The following is a 17781-nucleotide window of genomic DNA, read 5'->3' as shown; positions in this document are numbered from 1 at the left end:
TTTTAATATTTTTAATGAAATAGATCATGTTTAGTTAAATCCTCTTTGTAAAGATTTGTAGATTAAGTTGAAAGACTGAATGAAGTGAAAGAATTGTTCAATTGGATTGAATACATTTCATAAGGAAAGATTTATTGAAAATTGGAAATGGGATGTGAGAGTATGACAGAAGTCAAATAATTGTAAGGAGCTTAGTTTGAGCGACTGAAAAGAAAATTCAGGGCAGGTTTGCTGGAGAAGAGTGGGAGTTTAGTCATGAATATACTAAGTTTCACTTCCTGGTTTTCAGGGGCCTTATCAAGCTGGATCTTGGAGAGGTGCTGTTTTATTCCTTAACTCAAGGGGATGTGTCTCTAATGATTCTCCTAGCACAGTGGTCAGCAAACTCATTTAGTCAACAGAGCCAAATATCAATTGTACAACGATTGACATTTCTTTTGAGAGCCAAAAATTTTTTTAACTTAAACTTCTTCTAACGCCACTTCTTCAAAATAGACTCGCCCAGGCCGTGGTATGTTGTGGAAGAACCACACTCAAGGGGCCAAAGAGCCGCATGTGTCTTGTGAGCCGCGCTTTGCCGACCACTGTCCTAGACACCTGCAACAAGTGTTTAGGAGAATAAGACAGGACTTCTCCCCAGTCTTTACCATACATTTTGCCTAAAATAGCAACTTTCCTGTCACTCCTGGAATATTTTGTGAAGTAATTCATGGAATAACTGCGGAGTCAGTCTTCTATGTTAAAACTTACCCAGGCTATCCATGACCAATTAATCAGCAAGCATGCAGCACATCAGCACTTCATTGATAGATTTGTCAACCCTACTTGCACATTAAAAAAGCAACAGGCACGCCCTTATTCCCCACTTGTTGCTTTCTTCTTAAATAAAAGTCATCAGATGTGATTTTCTGAAAAACAGAGCTTTCTCAGGACTTGCAATTGGAGAGGTAGGTAGAAGACAGTCAGGAATTCTTTTTTGTTTACTGTGACTAACAGGAGAGGTAGTGATTATAACAATACTCACATCCACTTTCTTACAAAAGAAATTCTCTTCTTATAGTATCTTTATTATCTGGAAACTGACTCATTCAATCTAGACATGATCTAAGAAGGGCCAGTTCTAGTCACTTCCCTTTTAGGTCTTTTTCCTTCTCATGCATATGCCACTAGACAAAAAATAATTTTCTTTCATATATTCTTTTTATTGATTTTTAGAGGGAGAGGGACACAGAGAGAGAAACATGGATATGAGAGCAAAACTTTGATCAGCTTCCTCCTGCATGCCCAGTTTCAGCCTGCAACCCGGGTATGTGTCCTGACCGGAATCCAACCAGCAACCTTTTGGTGCACTGGATGACACCCAACCAACTGAGCCACACCAGCTAAGGCAATTATTATCTTTACACAGCCCACTTTGTAACTTGTTAGGAAACATAACAAAAAAATTGCTAAGACAATGAGGGCAAATACATTGACTAAAGGGAAAGTCTGAGATTTTTGTGAAAATCTGTACATTTCATTTCTGCCCTGTGATTTTTCCTGGCATAATTGCTCTGTGTAGGATAATGAGCCATATACCCTGAAGCTGCCTCAAACATAATTGTCTTTTTGATAATGTTTATTTAACAAACATTTCTTGAGGACTTACTTTTAAGAGCTGATGGATGAATGAATAAATATTTGCCTTCCTTTTCCAAGTGCACTTGCTTAATGGAAGTGCCAACAACTGCTTCCATGAATGACTATAATTACTCAGCTGAACTTCCTTCTTTAAACACATTGGCATTCTTATTGTTTGACTGGCACATCTTTCAAAAAAAAATTTGGAGTCCAAGTGGGTGTGGCTCAGTGGTTGAGTGTTGACCCATGAACAAGGAGGTCACAGTTCGATTCCTGATCTGGGCACATGCCTGGGTTGCAGGCTCAGTCCCCAGTGGGGGATGTACAGAAGGCAGCTGATTGATGATTCTCTCTCATCATTGATATTTGCATCTCTCTCACCATCTCTCTTCCTCTCTGGAATCAATTAAAATATTCAAAAATGTTTAAGATCTAAACATTCTTTCAATACTTTGGCTATTGTGAATAATGTTGTAGTGAATGAATGTGGAGGTATTTCTTTGAGATACTGATTTCAATTCATTTGGATATATACCTAAGAGTGGGATTGCTGGATTATATAGTAGTTGTATTTTTAATTTTTTGAAGAACCTTCATAGTGTTTACCCTCATGGCTTTGTGTTTTACATTCCTACCAACAATGTACAAAGGTTCGCATTTCTCCATATCCTCACCATTTGTTATCTCTTGTCTTTTTTATTTTATTTTATTTATTTTTTTATTGATTTTTTTATAGAGAGGAAGGGAGAGAGATAGAGAGTTAGAAACATCGATGAGAGAGTAACATCGAGCAGCTGCCTCCTGCACACCCCCTATCGGGGATGTGCCCGCAACCAACGTACACGCCCTGGACCGGAATCAAACCCGGGACTTTTCAGTCCGCAGACCAACCGCTCTACCACTGAGCCAAACTGGTTTCGGCATCTCTTGTCTTTTTTATAATATCCATCCTGACAGATGTGAGGTGATATTTCATTGTGGTTTTGATTTGCATTCCCTGATGATTAATGATGTTGAGCATCTTTTCATATACCTATCTGTCATTTAGAAAAATGAAGGTCCTTTGCCTATTTTTAATTGTATCATACACTTTTTTGCTATTAAGTATGTGTTCCTTACAGATTTTGGATATTAACCCCGTATTAAAGAATGTTTTTCTCCTAAAACCTGTACTGTATACAACATTTTAAAATTCACCTCCTCAAAGTGAAAATTAGGTGACTGAAAATTATATAGGTAATCAGCAGAAAAAGGAATCATTGCTCCTTAGTTGCTAGAATGATCAAAAAAAATTTTCAGGGCTAAAAACATACATTTTACTCTTTCCTCTTGATATTCAATAATTGAGTTAGCACACACAAACAGTGTGCTATTATAATAATGAGCTATTTTGTAGTACATACTAATCCTTTCCAATCCTTTAAAATGTAACCACTAAATTAAACAGGTATTAAAAGCATCTTGACTCTTTTCTGGCACTTTTACAGTAAGCACATTTTGCACAAAAATATAAGATATATTTTATTTTAGTAAATTGGGGCTGAACAACAGGAGAAAAGACATAATGTTAGAGTTGCCAAAGGAGGGACTCACGAGGCCAAAAGAGGTAAAGAATTATGAAGTTATTAAGTCATCTGGAAAATCAGATGGGCTGAGCCCCAAAATGGCACCAGCACCCAGGGATGGTCCAGAGGGGAAGGATAATGGTCTTAAGCAAGTGGAAGGTGGTCAGTTCTCCAGGTGAGGGGGTGGGGAGTGGTTTTTTTTTAATTTAATTATTGGATTAGACCTAATGCATACAAAGAGAAGAAAGACATGAATTGTAAAAGTGATCATTTTTTCTGAATGAAAAAGGAAGTGGGATATTTGTAAAAATAGTGCATTTATATACACATGTATATCTTATTTGGTGTTATATCCTATTCTGTTAAAACTCTTCTTTGATAATATTTAAGAAATCACTTAGCTGAAACCGGTTTGGCTCAGTGGATAGAGCATCGGTCTGCGGATCAGAGGGTCCTGGGTTCGATTCCAGTCAAGGGCATGTACATTGGTTGCGGGCACATCCCCAGTGGTAGATGATTCTCTCTCATCGATGTTTCTAGCTATCTATCCCTCTCCCTTCCTCTCTGTGAAAAATCAATAAAATATATTTTTTTAAAATCACTTAAGTACCTTTTTTTTTTTTTTCTGTAGGCATGGAAGGTGCCAGGAATTTCACCTTTGCACAATGATGTCAGAGTGCTGTATATTTCTTAATACATCCAGAGAGGAAAGAAATTGGTCAAGCTAAGCAACAATGAAATCAGTCATGCTATATGCCATATTTTATCAATTATAATACAGGTGTGCATAACCATTCTAGATTTTTTTACTAAAATAGAGCTACAAGTGGATAACTACATGTAAACTTTACAATAAAGTTGTGCTGTTTGACCAGAATGTCATCTGGACAGATGTCTATGTCATAAGAATAGATAAATTCTAAAAAGTGGGTCAGGGGTTATCCAGGTTGAATAGTTGTGACTAGGAAAGTCTACTTGGGAAAGAGTAGACCTTGTGTAACGCATGTAAAAAAATAAGTGAGAGATATTATTTTTTAAGAGACAGTAATCATGATAAAAAAATTATTCATATCTCATTAATGAAATACATATTTATTTATTAACTGTTCTAAATTATATCCTTCTAAACGCAATCCCCTGTGCTAACTCCATGTGAGCATGTTAGAAGATATGTTGAAGTGATGCCTGGAAACATGTTCTAGGTCATCAGACTTTAAAGCTATGGAGTAAGATGTGATCTATGTACAGTAAACCCTTGATTTTGTGGACCTTGATTTAACAGACTTCAGATTTAAGGAACAGAATTTTCAGTCCATATATCATATGTGAAAATTAACATCCTGTTAATTTTAAAATGCTTTTAACCAAGATTTGCTTTTAACAGGTTATTTTTTTTTTTGGTTATTAATTCACTGTTATTTTTAACAAATTTTTGGCCACATGTTGGTAAAAACACTGCAATAATTTCACTGAGATAAATATTATATATCTACAACTGTTGACTATATATTTAAACCCAAGAGTCATTGCTGGTAAACAATGTTTGGTGAATGATTACCACATGATCATACATCATCACCAGCAGGGATTAGTTCTGTTGTTGAGTTCTGAGTCCTTCCAGCCGATGTTTCCACATGTTCTAATTGCATCCCTGTATATTATTCTTTATTTCAGTCAATGTATGCTTAATTTCTGACTGGTCCTTTTTATTTATTTATTTATCAATATTTATTTATTTATTTATTTATTTATTTTTGGCATTCTTACTAAGATCCTTGAAGATCTCACCAAGCCCCATGGAGGTTTCTAAAAAATGCTTGAGTAATCTTATAACTATGTTTTTAATCTCTATATCCAATAGTTTGCTTGCTTCCATTTCTTTCATTTGTGACATATTTCTTTGTCTATGCGTTTTGGCTGCTTCCCTGCATTTGTTTCTATGTATTGGGTAGAGCTGCTAAGTATCCTTGAGTTGACAGAGTGGCCTTGTGTAGTAGGCATCCTATAGAACCCAGTGGCTCTGACTCCCCAATTACCTGATGTAGACACTCTAGGTAGGAGCACCCCTGTGTGGGCTGTGTGCACAGTCTTGTTAAAGTTCAGCCTTGATTGCTGTTGGTGTCACTGGGAGGAATTGACCTCCAGACCAATTGGCTGTGGGGACCAGCTTCGACTATAGTGGGAGAACTGTTGTGCAGGAGACCCTTATGGAGCAGGACTTGCTTCATTGGGGCTTTGGTGCTCACTGAGTTTGCCCTCTAAGTGTATCGATTATGGATATGTAGAGTTAAAATCTGATATGGTCTGACATGATTAGGGTCTCCAGGGAGGTGCAAAGTTAGCCACTGCCTGGGACCACCCAGCAGGAGCTACTGAGGTCTCTGCAGATTCCTCCTCTTTGTATCAGGTTTAGAAGTGCCCAGATGAGGCCCAGCTGTGAAGCAAGCCAGGCTGGTGCTGGTGCTGCCTTGGGCCTTTAATGGAAAGGTCTGGGGCTTCCTGACCCAGCTGCAGCTTGTATGGCAGGTTATAGCCTAAGCAAGGTCAGGCCATTTAATAAGCAATAGCCCTTGCCCACAGCTTGGGTGGGGTTGTAAATTGGATGGGGCGGGTCTCAGGGAATCGTTAGGGCAGAGCAAACAGAAATAAATGGCTGCCGGTCAGCCCTGCGACCCACCAGCAAGTCCCAGCACAGGAACAATGACCGCTGCAAGCACCTTTGTCTGGAAGAAAGCCACCAGATTCCTTTCCTGCTGGTAAGTCCAGTTCATAGCACCGGCCTTTTAAGAGGAGCAGCTGGGTCTCCAGCAGCTTCTGTGTCACTGAGGCCCAATTCCCTCTGGTTTTTACAGCTTGTAGCTCTTACTGCCCATAGGGATTTCTCTTCCCAGCTCTGGGACCCTGGGCTGGGCGTCTGGTGTGGGGCTGGGACCCCTTGCTCCTCAGGCAGCCTCTGCCGAGAGGCTTTTGCTCCTGATTTAAAAAGTGGCCCATGTGGGGGCCAGACCAGCCAGTTCCTCACCTCTGCAGCTCCTACCTATCTCAGTGTGCTTACTTCTTTACTTTCCTAGTTGTAATGTTTCCATTTAGCCAGCTTTCCAGTGGTTCTAGATGATGGTTGTTCTGTATTTAATTGTAATTTTGATGTGGTTGTAGGAGGCAGCAAGTACAGGCATTTGCCTTCACTATCATCTTGGTTCCTTCTAATTTGTTAATTTTTTAACATACACATTCGGAAAACCCACTTTGGCCAGAAGTAGTCCGGTTTTGAGGTTTTACTGTATTATGCTATAGAAAAAATTCAGCAAAATGTGTTTGAATCTTCTTGTTCTAGAACAGCATTCCTTATTCATTTTCCAAAGCTTATCATGTCTTCAGAGCATGAGTCTAACTCAGGTGATTAGGTTGCTTGCTCCCCTCTCCCCCATTTCATTTCATTCATTTCATGTTCAAGAACATTCTGGCTACTTTGACTTTATTCTCAGATGTTATTAGGAAAACACTTACATAATATAACTTAGAGCCATGGTCTGCAAACTGTGACTTGTGAGCCACATGCAGCTCTCTGGCTCCTTGAGTGTGGCTCTTCCACAAAATACCACGGCCTGGGCGAGTCTATTTTGAAGAAGTGGCATTAGAAGAAGTTTAAGTGTAAAAAATTTGGCTCTCAAAATAAATGTCAATCGTTGTACTGTTGATATTTGGCTGTGTTGACTAATGAGTTTGCCGACCACTGAGTCTTAGGGTGCTGGCTGCTGCTATCTCCTACTGATTGAACCTTAACAGTCTGCACACTCTACTGAAGCACCTACGCATTTGGAGGAAATAGCAGGCAGAAGAAAACTCTATGTGATCGTGTAGTTTAAAGCACAGATGAAAAATATCTGCTTGATTTAGGGCAGAGACTCCCTGCAGAACCCCTCCCTCCCTTCCTGCACCATTGCCAGTGTTTTTCTGTGAGCAATGGCTTCTTATTCTAGACCTGGATAAGAAGAGGTGGCATGATTATGGGCTAGTTGTGTTACTGAGAATAAATCAAAGTCACAGAGTAGGAAAGGGGCTTTGTTACTAGGGGAATCCTGTAAACTTCTGAGAGATGTGGTAACTGGGCAAAGAAAACTTTGTTTTTATTAGGTTTCTGTGTTAGGCAACCCTCTTTGAATGCAGAAGATAAAATCCAATTCAAAGTTGTTTTAAAAAGGCGTTGGTATTGGCAAATTTCAGCTGGGATTTTCTTCAGGTATGGCTAGATTAAGGCACTCAAGCCAGGTGGCATGTTAAAAATGTTAAGAGTTTGTTTGAGTAACATTAACCCCCAACCATAAAATTATTTTTGTTGCTATTTTATAATTGTAATTTTGCTACTGTTAATGGATAGTAATGTAAATATCTGTTTCCTGATGGTCATAGGCTACCCTACTGCTGCTGTAGAGCTTAACACAATCAGGAAACACAGATATTTACATTACAATTCATTAAAAGTAGCAACGAAAATAATTTTATGGTTGGGGATCACCACAACATGAGGAACTGTATTAAAGGGTGGTGGCATTAGAAAGGTTGAGAACCACTGCTCTACGTGATTGTGTGGTTTAAGGCACAGATGAAAAGTATCTACTTGATTTAGGGCAGAAACTCCCTGCAGGACCCTTCCCTCCCTTCCTGCACCATTGCCAGTGTTTTTCTGTGAGCAATGGCTTCTTATTCTAGACCTGGATAAGAAGAGGTGGCATGGTTATGGGCTAGTTATGTTACTGAGAATAAATCAAAGTCACAGAGTAGGAAAGGGGCTTTGTTACTAGGGAAACCCTGTAAACTTTTGAGAGATGTGGTAACTGGGCAAATATAACTTTGTTTTTATTAGGTTTCTGTGTTAGGCAACCCTCTTTGAATGCAGAAGATAAAATCCAATTCAAAGTTGTTTTAAAAAGGCGTCGGTATTGGCAAATTTCGGCTGGGATTTTCTTCAGATATGGCTAGATTAAGACACTCAAGCCAGGAGGCATGTTACAAACGTTAAGAGTTTGAGTAACATTCAATTTCAATCAGGCAGGGCCCAACCAGAGTGGGTAGGATCACTTCCCCCGCAGGAGCCAAGGGAAAGACTTACATAGAAAAATATAGAAGCAAAGAGAGGAAATTGTTTGATTGGCTATAGCTTAAAGCCTAGTTGGCTGTGATTGGTTGCCCTTAACATTTTTTAAAGTATATTTTTATTGATTTCAGAGAGGAAGGGAGAGGGAGATAGAAACATCAATGATGAGTATCATTGATCAGCTGCCTCCTGCATGCCCCCTACTGGGGATCAAGCCTGTATCCCAGGCAGGTACTCTGACAGGGAATTGAACTGTGACCTCCTGGTCAACACTGAACCACTGAGCCATATAGGCCAGGCTGTCCCTAACATTTTGATTCTCTAACCTTGAGGCATTTACAGGCTTAAATTTGGATATGCTTCTGCAGGTCACTACAGCAATACAACCACCTTAGTCTAATGATCTGCTTGCTTAATCAACTTAACATGTCATCAGGATTCTATCTCCTCCTGCCTTTCCTGACTGGATAATTATCTTAATTATCTGTTTTTAAAGCAGCTGCCACTCTCCTCCCCAGCTCCTTCCACCACTACCACTGTGGCAAAAAGATGACAAGCATTTCTCTATCACAGTTGGAAAATGACTGCCTGTAATTACAAAAGTTAATACATGCCTTGAAAACCTAAAAAAAAAATAATTTATTTTATTTTTAGGGAGGAATGGGGGGGGGGAGAGAGAAACATTGATGTGAGAGCAAGACATCTATCTGATGTCTTCTGCACACCCTCTACTTGGGATCAACCCTAAAATCCAGGCATTTGCCCTGACCAGGAATAGAACCAGCAACTTTTTGGTGCATGGTAACACCCACTGAACAACACTGACCAGGGCTTGAAAGCTTCTTATCCCTAAAACAATCCCTTATCTGGATGATAGTGGGTAAATCCCAGGAAGTAAGGGAGAGAGATTGGTCAAACTGAACCTTTAAAAGTGGAATCTGGTAAAACAAATAAATAATAACTAATTAACTAATGAAAGATCAGATGGAGGCTGAAAACCAGGACTACAGGCTTTATTAAAGAAGAAGGACCTTGTGTACATGCATATAAGTACAACCAATGGACTTAAAACTCTGGGGAGGGAGGGGGGCAAAAAAAATCAATAAAATATATTTAAAAATAATAATAATAATAAAGAAAGAAAGAAAGAAAGAAAGAAAGAAAGAAAGAAAGAACGAAAGAACGAAAGAACGAAAGAAAGAAGAGGACCTGCCAGGCTGTCTTACAAGGGGAGAACAGCACCACGTGCAGAGGTGAACAGGCCTTTTGAGGGGAGGAATGGAAAGGAATGGGGGCTTAGTGTACTCGGCACATGCTGATTGGTGGCTTAATGTATGGTCCATATAAGGTACATAGTTAGTCACTCAGGTACTTAGGAACAAGGGCTTAGGGTATTTGGCAGGCGCTGATTGGTGGTTCAATGTATAGACCATATAAGGTGCCTGGTTAGGTGCTTAGGTATATCCAGCCCACAGGTGCAGATTATGTCATACTCTGCCTACCAGTTGGGGGAAGGGAGGACCTATCGACTAAATAAATCAATATTAGTCTGGTGGTGAATGCATGTTGAATGGAATGTGGGTATGTAGGGCATGAGTATTTCTTTGAATTATTATTGATAATTCTAAGGAGGAGCCCTAAAATGATTTTTTTTTGTTTTTACTTTACTTTATCACCATGTAGGCAAGAAACTTTATTGAAATCCTGGCCCTACCTACTTGATGGCTTTTCCTTTTCCGACTGTACCATTCATTCCTGAGAGGGAATCCTGAATATCAGTAGATTTTAAATATATGATGCTGATATTAAAGAGGCTAGAAAGCAGGCAGGATCATCACTCTTTCATTCCCTTGTTATTTTCTTTCAGATGTTGGCTTTCTGAATCTTCTCTCTATATCATCTACTGTTTAATTTTCCTGATGTAATTTTTATTGCTATTTCACCAACATATGGTCATATTATAAGATTTCCTTATATTCACAAAGTTCAAGCTTGAGTGCTCCTGGATTATTGACCAAGGTGATCAAGTGATTAAGGACAATATTCATTGGTTACTTGCTGCATACCCAACACCATCCTAAGTTCTTTGTATGTGCTGTTTCATTGAACCCACATTGTTTATCTTTATAGATGAGGAAAGTGAGGCAGAGAGGAGTTCAATAACTTGCGTGAAGTGGTACTCTTAAAAAGTTGAGGACTTGAATTTGAATGCAGGCAGCCTAGCATGAGAGCACATGTTGGCTAACATAGCTTCTCAGTAAGACCTAAGGCCACAGTGAAGGACTAGGCAACAAAAACTGAGGGCCGTGGGCCAGAGATGTATTTATAGATGGAGACAAGAATCTGCCCTCAACTGATAGGGTGGTCTCAGAAAAAGGGACAGAAAGATAGAGATCCTTCTGGACTCGAGATAAAAATCCATCTGGAGAGCCAGAGGAAATAAACCAGCAAAAAAACAAAGTGTTTCTAGTATTGGACAAGTATGAAGTAAGCCCTTCAGATAAACATAGTAAGTCAGACTGGAAAGTCAGGAGGACTAGCTGGAGTGGAAAGGCAACAGCTTGTTGTTATAGTTTCATATGGCCAGCATGATATATCTGTCTGCATCAGTGGGCGGGGAACTTGAGGTGTTTAATGACTGAGATGTTTAGGTTCAATTTGAGTGAAATATCTCCTGCCAGCAATGGCATTTACAAACCTAAACTTCATTCAGGATGAAAACAGAACAAAAGACAAATAAAAAACAAACAACAATAACAAAACAAGTCTGCTGCTTTTTTTTTTTTTTTGTATACTTGTTCTCATGCAATCTTCTTCCTTTGAGCCGTATGTTTCATAAACTGCACCTGCCATTGGAAAGCTCTCACTAGGATTTGATGCTTTTTGCATGAATGATTTTATTTCAGAGGTGTCTCCTTGCATCTATTGGATAAAGGAGGAATTACAGAATCTCAAACAACAAACAACAAAACTGCAGTCAATAATAAAAGGATACAACGCTGCATGTCTTCCCAAATATCAAACTCCTAAAAGCTGTACTGTGTACAGGATAAAAAAAAATTCATCTTATAAAAGAAGAAGATGTAATAATTGCTACACAGTCAATGGAAAGATTTAAAACAATTTATGGGGGGGGGAACATACATTTTAATTCTTCTTGATATTTAATAATTGAGTGCATAAACACATACACATGGACACACACACACTGCTTAAACATAGTTTACAATGACCCATTTTCCAATTTTTCAGTATCAAAGTCCTTCCAAAACTCAGCTTAATTGGAAGGTATATTCATGAATTTCCAGAGCACTGATTTAAATAATATTATCAGTGTCATCAATATTACTTGAGAGTCAGTGGAACATGGTATACAATGTATACAATGAACTCTGCATTAAGGTATACAATGAACTCTGCATTAAGGTATACAATGAACTCTGCATTAAGATTCAAAGTGGCACAAGCATTGCCTGTGAATATCATCTCTCCATTTGTAAATCACCAGGGCATGGTGACAATTTGGCCCGACTCTAGCTGTGTCTGAAAGAAGTACTTTTCCTTTTGTGTACTAAGGAATCTGCTAGTATGAGAACTCCTTTTCCTCCTTTAAGTTTATTTTTAAAAATCATTTATTAATTTTCCCTCTGGTAAAAGTAATTCCAGAGTTTGCCTTTTCTTTTTCTCTTTTGAGGAGGAAGGGATAACTTTTTAACTTTGCAGGCAGTTTCCTTAGTCATTCTAGGCAGCCAGCCAATGAAATATAGACTAAACAACACAGAGGATATTAATTTTACCTCGCTATACATGCACACAAGCTAGTGATGCATAAAGTCTTCATTCCAGAACTGACAATAAAAGGGTTGTGCAATTGTCTAGAGCCCAACGTCACTTGCTTTTTTTCTGAGGGAGTTGGAAGGAGATAAGAGAGCAGACCTTGGGGAGTAATTGTAAAAATGGCTAAATAGTGATGGCAGAGCCAAACTCATACCTACATCAGTGGGCTGCAGAGAATTAATCTCTTAAGTATCTTTGATGCTGAATTTGAAAAAAGAAATGTTAAAATGAACCTGAAAGAAAAAACTATACTTCACAGATATATGTGGTGTTTCCTGGCAGTAGAAGAAGCTGTGTAAAAAGAGGATATAAAAGAATAAAACTTTTTATGGAAGTGTAATATGCATGAAGAACAATTCACAAATCATAGGTCTAGAGCTTGATACATGCTTAACTATGAACACATCGTGAAAGCAACTTTCAGGTCAAGAAACAGGACATCACCCACCTCCCAGAAGACATGCTCATACCCCCAGGCCGTTACTAACCTCACTCAGGTGAACCATATTCTCATCTCTATCATTAGATTAGTTTTGTTCATGAACATTGAATGAGTGGACAATACAATGTACAATCTTTTGTGGTTGGCTTTTTCTTAAGTCACTATTTTGTTATTTATATGTGGGTGTAGTACATTCATTCTCACAGCTGTGAGAATATTTGTTTTGGGGATATTAACAAACTCATTCTACAGTTTACATGGGAAGGCAAAAGACCCAGGATTGCAACACAATATTAAAGGAGAAGAGAGAGGACTACCTAACCTCAAAATTTGGAATAAAGCTGTGGTAATCAAGATAGTATTGAGTATTGCTATTGGAGAAAAAAAATAAACATATCCATGGAACAGAATAGAGAACCCAGAAATAGATTCAGATAAATACAATCAACTGATCTTTGACAAAGGAGCAATATGATGGAGCAAAAACATCCTTTTCAACAAATTGTGCTGGAACAACTGGACCACATTTAAAAAAAAAATGAACCTGAACACAGATCTTGCAGTCTTCATGAAATTAATTAAGCCCTAGCAAGTTTGGCTTAGTAGACGGAGTGTTGGACTGCGAACTGAAGGGCCCCAGGTTAGATTCTGGTCAAGGGCACATGCCCAAGTAGTGGGCTTGATCCCCAGTAGGTGGCATTCAGGAGGCAGCCAATCAATGATTCTCTTTCATCATTGATGTTTCTATCTCTCCCTTCCCCTCTGAAATCAATAAAAAAAAATTTAAAAATATTGATTAAAATTTATGCTATTTTTCTCTTGTAAAAAAAAAAAAAAAAGAAGATGAAAACAAATGGATGAATCTTAAATGCATATTATTAATGGAAGCAGCCAATGTGAAAATGCTACTTTATTCCAACTACATTAGTTTGGAAAAAGTGAAACTATGGAGACAAGAAAAGATCAGTGGTTGCCAGGGATTAGGAGGTGGATAGGGTAAACAAGAGCACAGAGGATGTCTTAGGGCAGTGAGACTTCTCTGTATAACACTATAATGGTATTTTTTATAAGTTAAAATAAATCTCTTTGCTAACATTTATTAGCTTAAAATGAAATAACTTCAAACTCTGTGTTTTTCTAGAAGAGTCTTTATATCTAACCTCCAGTCAATTTATATCATAGAAGATATGTTGTGGATGTGCCTAACAAAAGATTTTATTACCAATCTGATTTTTGCACCATATACTAATAAATGGGTAATATGCTAATTAGGCCAGGCGTCTTCCGGATGTCCTTCCAGATAAAGCCACAGCAGTTATGAGGGCCAAGGGCTGGCAGCTGCAGTGGCTGCAAGTGCTGAGGGCCGGTGGCATGGGAGAGGCGGCGGTGCAAGAGAGGCCTCAGTGCGGGCCAGTCCAGCTCCACAGCCCCTTCCTCAGAGCCAGCAGGAAGAGGGGACTGCGCAGTCCCGGTCCCATGCTGCCCCTTCTGCAGAGGCAGCCATAGAGGCAGCTGCCTGGGCCTGGTCCCGGCACCACACCTCCACAGAAGCTGGATGGGTATGACCTGCTGTGCCTCAACCTCCCACAGCCCTTCCCCTAGCCAGTCTGGCCCCAGATCACCCCCCACCCTCCAGTATGCAGAGGGTAGGGCCAACTCTAAGAAGCAAGGACCAATGGCTGGTAGCCCCGGGGCCACTAGTGGCAGCAGCAGCAAGGTGATGGGGGCGGTGCCTTCCCCTGATCTTCCTGGTTGCTTCCTGCAGAGGGAGGTCAGTAGGACATCCCTTGAGGGCTCCCAGACTGTGAGAGGGGGTAGGCCAGGCTGAGGGACGTGCCCCAATGCACAAATTTTCATGCACCAGGCCTCTAGTTTTACAATAAACTGGTACCAACATATTGCTTTACTTTTTACAACATGCTTTATTTTGTTATTATTGTTGTTAATACTCGACCAAAGATAGTTTTCCATTGATTTTTAGAGAGAATGAAAGGAAGAAGAAACAGAAACACTGATGTGAGAGAGACACATCAATTGGTTGCCTCCCACAGGCACCCCAACCAGGGTGGGGATCAAGCCTACAACCCAAATATGTGCCCTTGAGCAGAATCAAACCAGAGACCCTTCAGTCTGCAGGCAGAGGCTTTATCGCTGAGCCAAACTGACTAGGGCTGAACGTACTTTTAAAATCTTAACTGGGAATGGGGCACTGAGTGATTGAGCTGTTCTAACCAGTATGGGAGAGGGCTAGATAGTGACACACTGGGAACTATCTTGTTCACCATACACTGTGGGAGATGCCCATTGGTTAGAACAGGCATAGTGAAGAGAGTTGGTGTCAGTATAAAAAGAAACAAAATGATTTTGATGTGAAAATACCTTTATCAGTACTATTGTCCTAATCTGTCATACTTTTGCTCCAAGGTGGTATAAATTACATAGACAAGTCTGTAAATTCTCTGTGCCTTTGCTTCCTCATTTGTGAAGGATTTTATGAGATTAAATCACTTTTCATCTAGGAAAGAAGCAGAGTTGAGAGCACAGACTTCAATAGACAGAATGCCCTGCTTGAATCCCAAATTGACAGTTAGTAGCTGGGTGACCTTGGGCAAGTGACTTGACCTTTCTTTACTCAATGTCTTCATCTGTCAAGTAGGGATAATAATAGGACATACTTCACAGGGGTGTTGAAGATTAAACAAATTAATATTTAGAGTGCTCAGAATAGTGACTGAAAAAATAGCCAGTGCTATGTGTTTAAGTATATAAAATTAAAAATGAAAGCAGAAGAAAGAATTTAGTCTGAATAAAAGCTTCTTTCTCTTTCCTTTCCAAATGTTTAAAAAAACTTTTTAAAAAAATCTCCTTTGGAAGAACTATATTTAGTTCTTATAGTAATTGGAAGAACTATATTTAGTTCTTATAGTAATCAGTGCAAACAAACTTAAAAAAATAGTTGTTTACATGTTTTTCTTTGGCATCTCTTTCAGGGGTACAAATATTATACGTATGATTATTTATGTAGAAGTGTGAATGTATGCTTATATCAGTATATATATGTGTGTGTGTATACTTTTATTTAAGACTGCATGGCTAAGGACCTCTGATGACATCCTTTGTTACTGTATAATTCCCGTGATGCCATTAGTTTCTGATTGGCTGGTCAGGCAATACATTCTGCTCTCCGCCTCATTTTTCCTATTGCTTGACAGAACAGAACTGTAGACAAAAAGAAGCAATAGTGTTCTAATCTAATTCAGATCTGTGTTGCTTTCTAAAAAGGAATAGTATTTATTTTAGAGTATTTGACAAGGGAGAAGTTGATTTTCTGGAAGGCCTGCCTTTGAGGTCAAATTTGCTCAGGGTGGGGCCTTGCTCTTGGCTTGGAAGCCACATTCACCACTGGCCCTTTAGCTGAGAAACACAAATGGCCAATTATGCTGCAACCCATTGCTGGACTGTTAAGGGAGAGAGAAAGAGAAGGTTCTCAGCAAACAGTCTTAAAAATGCTGGCGGATTCTAGGTGTCAAAGGATGTCCATTGCTTGGAAACTGAAGGGAACCAAAGGTTTGCCACCCTGAAGCTGTCCTTTGGGGGACATTTAAGCTGTTGATTAAGAAACAAGACTCAGAAAGAACCTTTGAACCTCCCCCTTTTCCTGGCCAAGAGATTCAAACATAGAAACCTGCCTCAGGAAGGAGATCTGAGGATGTCAGTCTTCGCCTAATTTGCATTCAGTATGGGAAACAGAGGGCTTCAGACTGAGGCCTATTAGCTTGATGCCTCCTGTGTCCCATTGTTTCTATTGTTTTTGAGTCGCCCAGCAAGGATTTTCCTGCCACACACAGTCTGCTCTTACTCAACTACCTGTAAATGGCCCATTCTCACTTCTAAAAATCTAAGACCCCATTCCAACCCCAACTCCTTCCTCCTTTGTCTGAAATGTCTTATGTACCCAATGTTGCCTTACTGGCTGGAAATGTCATGCTTATGTGAATTCTCCTTGCACGTGTAACTTTGATTTTTCTCCTGTTAATTTGTCTTTGTTAATTTGATTATTAGCCCAATAAGAAGGACTTAGAAGACGAGAGGAAAAGTATTAATATATACTTTTTTAGCTCCCACAGAATCATGTTATCAAATGCAAATCTTTCCTCACGTTTAATTGGAGGTGGTATAGTGACATTTAATTTGATAATAATCAGGATTATCTTGTATAATGAGAATGAACCACGCTGGCAAGGAAAAAAAATCATAGGCATTTTATCGACTATGTAAGCACCACGGATGCTGGTAGAATTTTCCCAAAGACATTGTTCTCGTGTAGGCAGTTTGCTATGATTTGATCGTCTGTGGATACTGTTTATTTTGGAGCTTTCCATGACAGCTGAGGGAGGGGAAGAGCCTGAAAGAAAAGTGTATAATGTCCTGAATTTCCTTCATTTCAAGACTCCAGTCCACATGTGAAGCTTTCTGAAATCAAGATGTGCCATACAACTGCCATTACGTTAAATGCTGTGTGTGTGTGTGTGTGTGTGTGTGTGTGTGTGCGCGCGCGCGCGCGCTCTGCAAAGAGCTATTACCTTTTAGTCTCTTTTATCCAATTTCCCTTCTTCAGTCCTAGGAGTTCCTCCCTAAATTGCCCCGGAAACTGTCTAAATCAACAGGGAGGTGATTACAAGTGATCGCCCACCCGCTAAGTGTGAGGAGTTTTACTGCAGGGCTGAGCCTACCCCTTCGCCATTCCTTTTATTTCTCTTTCCCTCTGCCCTTCCCTCTGTGGAAAGGGGGCTTTACATCTTTGTTTTCTTCCTCCAGAGGCCGCCGTGATAATGATCTGGTTGCTTTCTCACTTCCCTTTATTTACTTGAGGCTCCACTTGCAGGTTCCCCAAATCTTTCCAAAGTTTCAGAGCTCTTTATTTTCAGGAAGCACTGGTAACTTTTCACCATACATCTTAGCAAACAAATGACAAGGGGACAACTAGACACCCTGGCTGTATTTATTTATTGTTCTACTAACAGTTAACTTTATACTTTCTAAGAACACCACCACTTAATTCCATGACTCAGGGGAAGTATTCCTACATCTGCATATTTGATATCTTGATAATTAACTACCCTACTCCTTTACTTTGTCTCACTTGTTGCAAGAAATGTTGTGGCATGGAAGGTCTTATTAGTCATATCTTTGTTCAAAGGTCCCTTACCTGACTATTCACT

Source organism: Pipistrellus hanaki, assembly GCF_964339955.1.
Source record: "Pipistrellus hanaki genome assembly, chromosome: 17".
Lineage (NCBI taxonomy): Eukaryota > Metazoa > Chordata > Mammalia > Chiroptera > Vespertilionidae > Pipistrellus > Pipistrellus hanaki.
Note: the sequence above shows the minus strand (reverse complement) of the source record.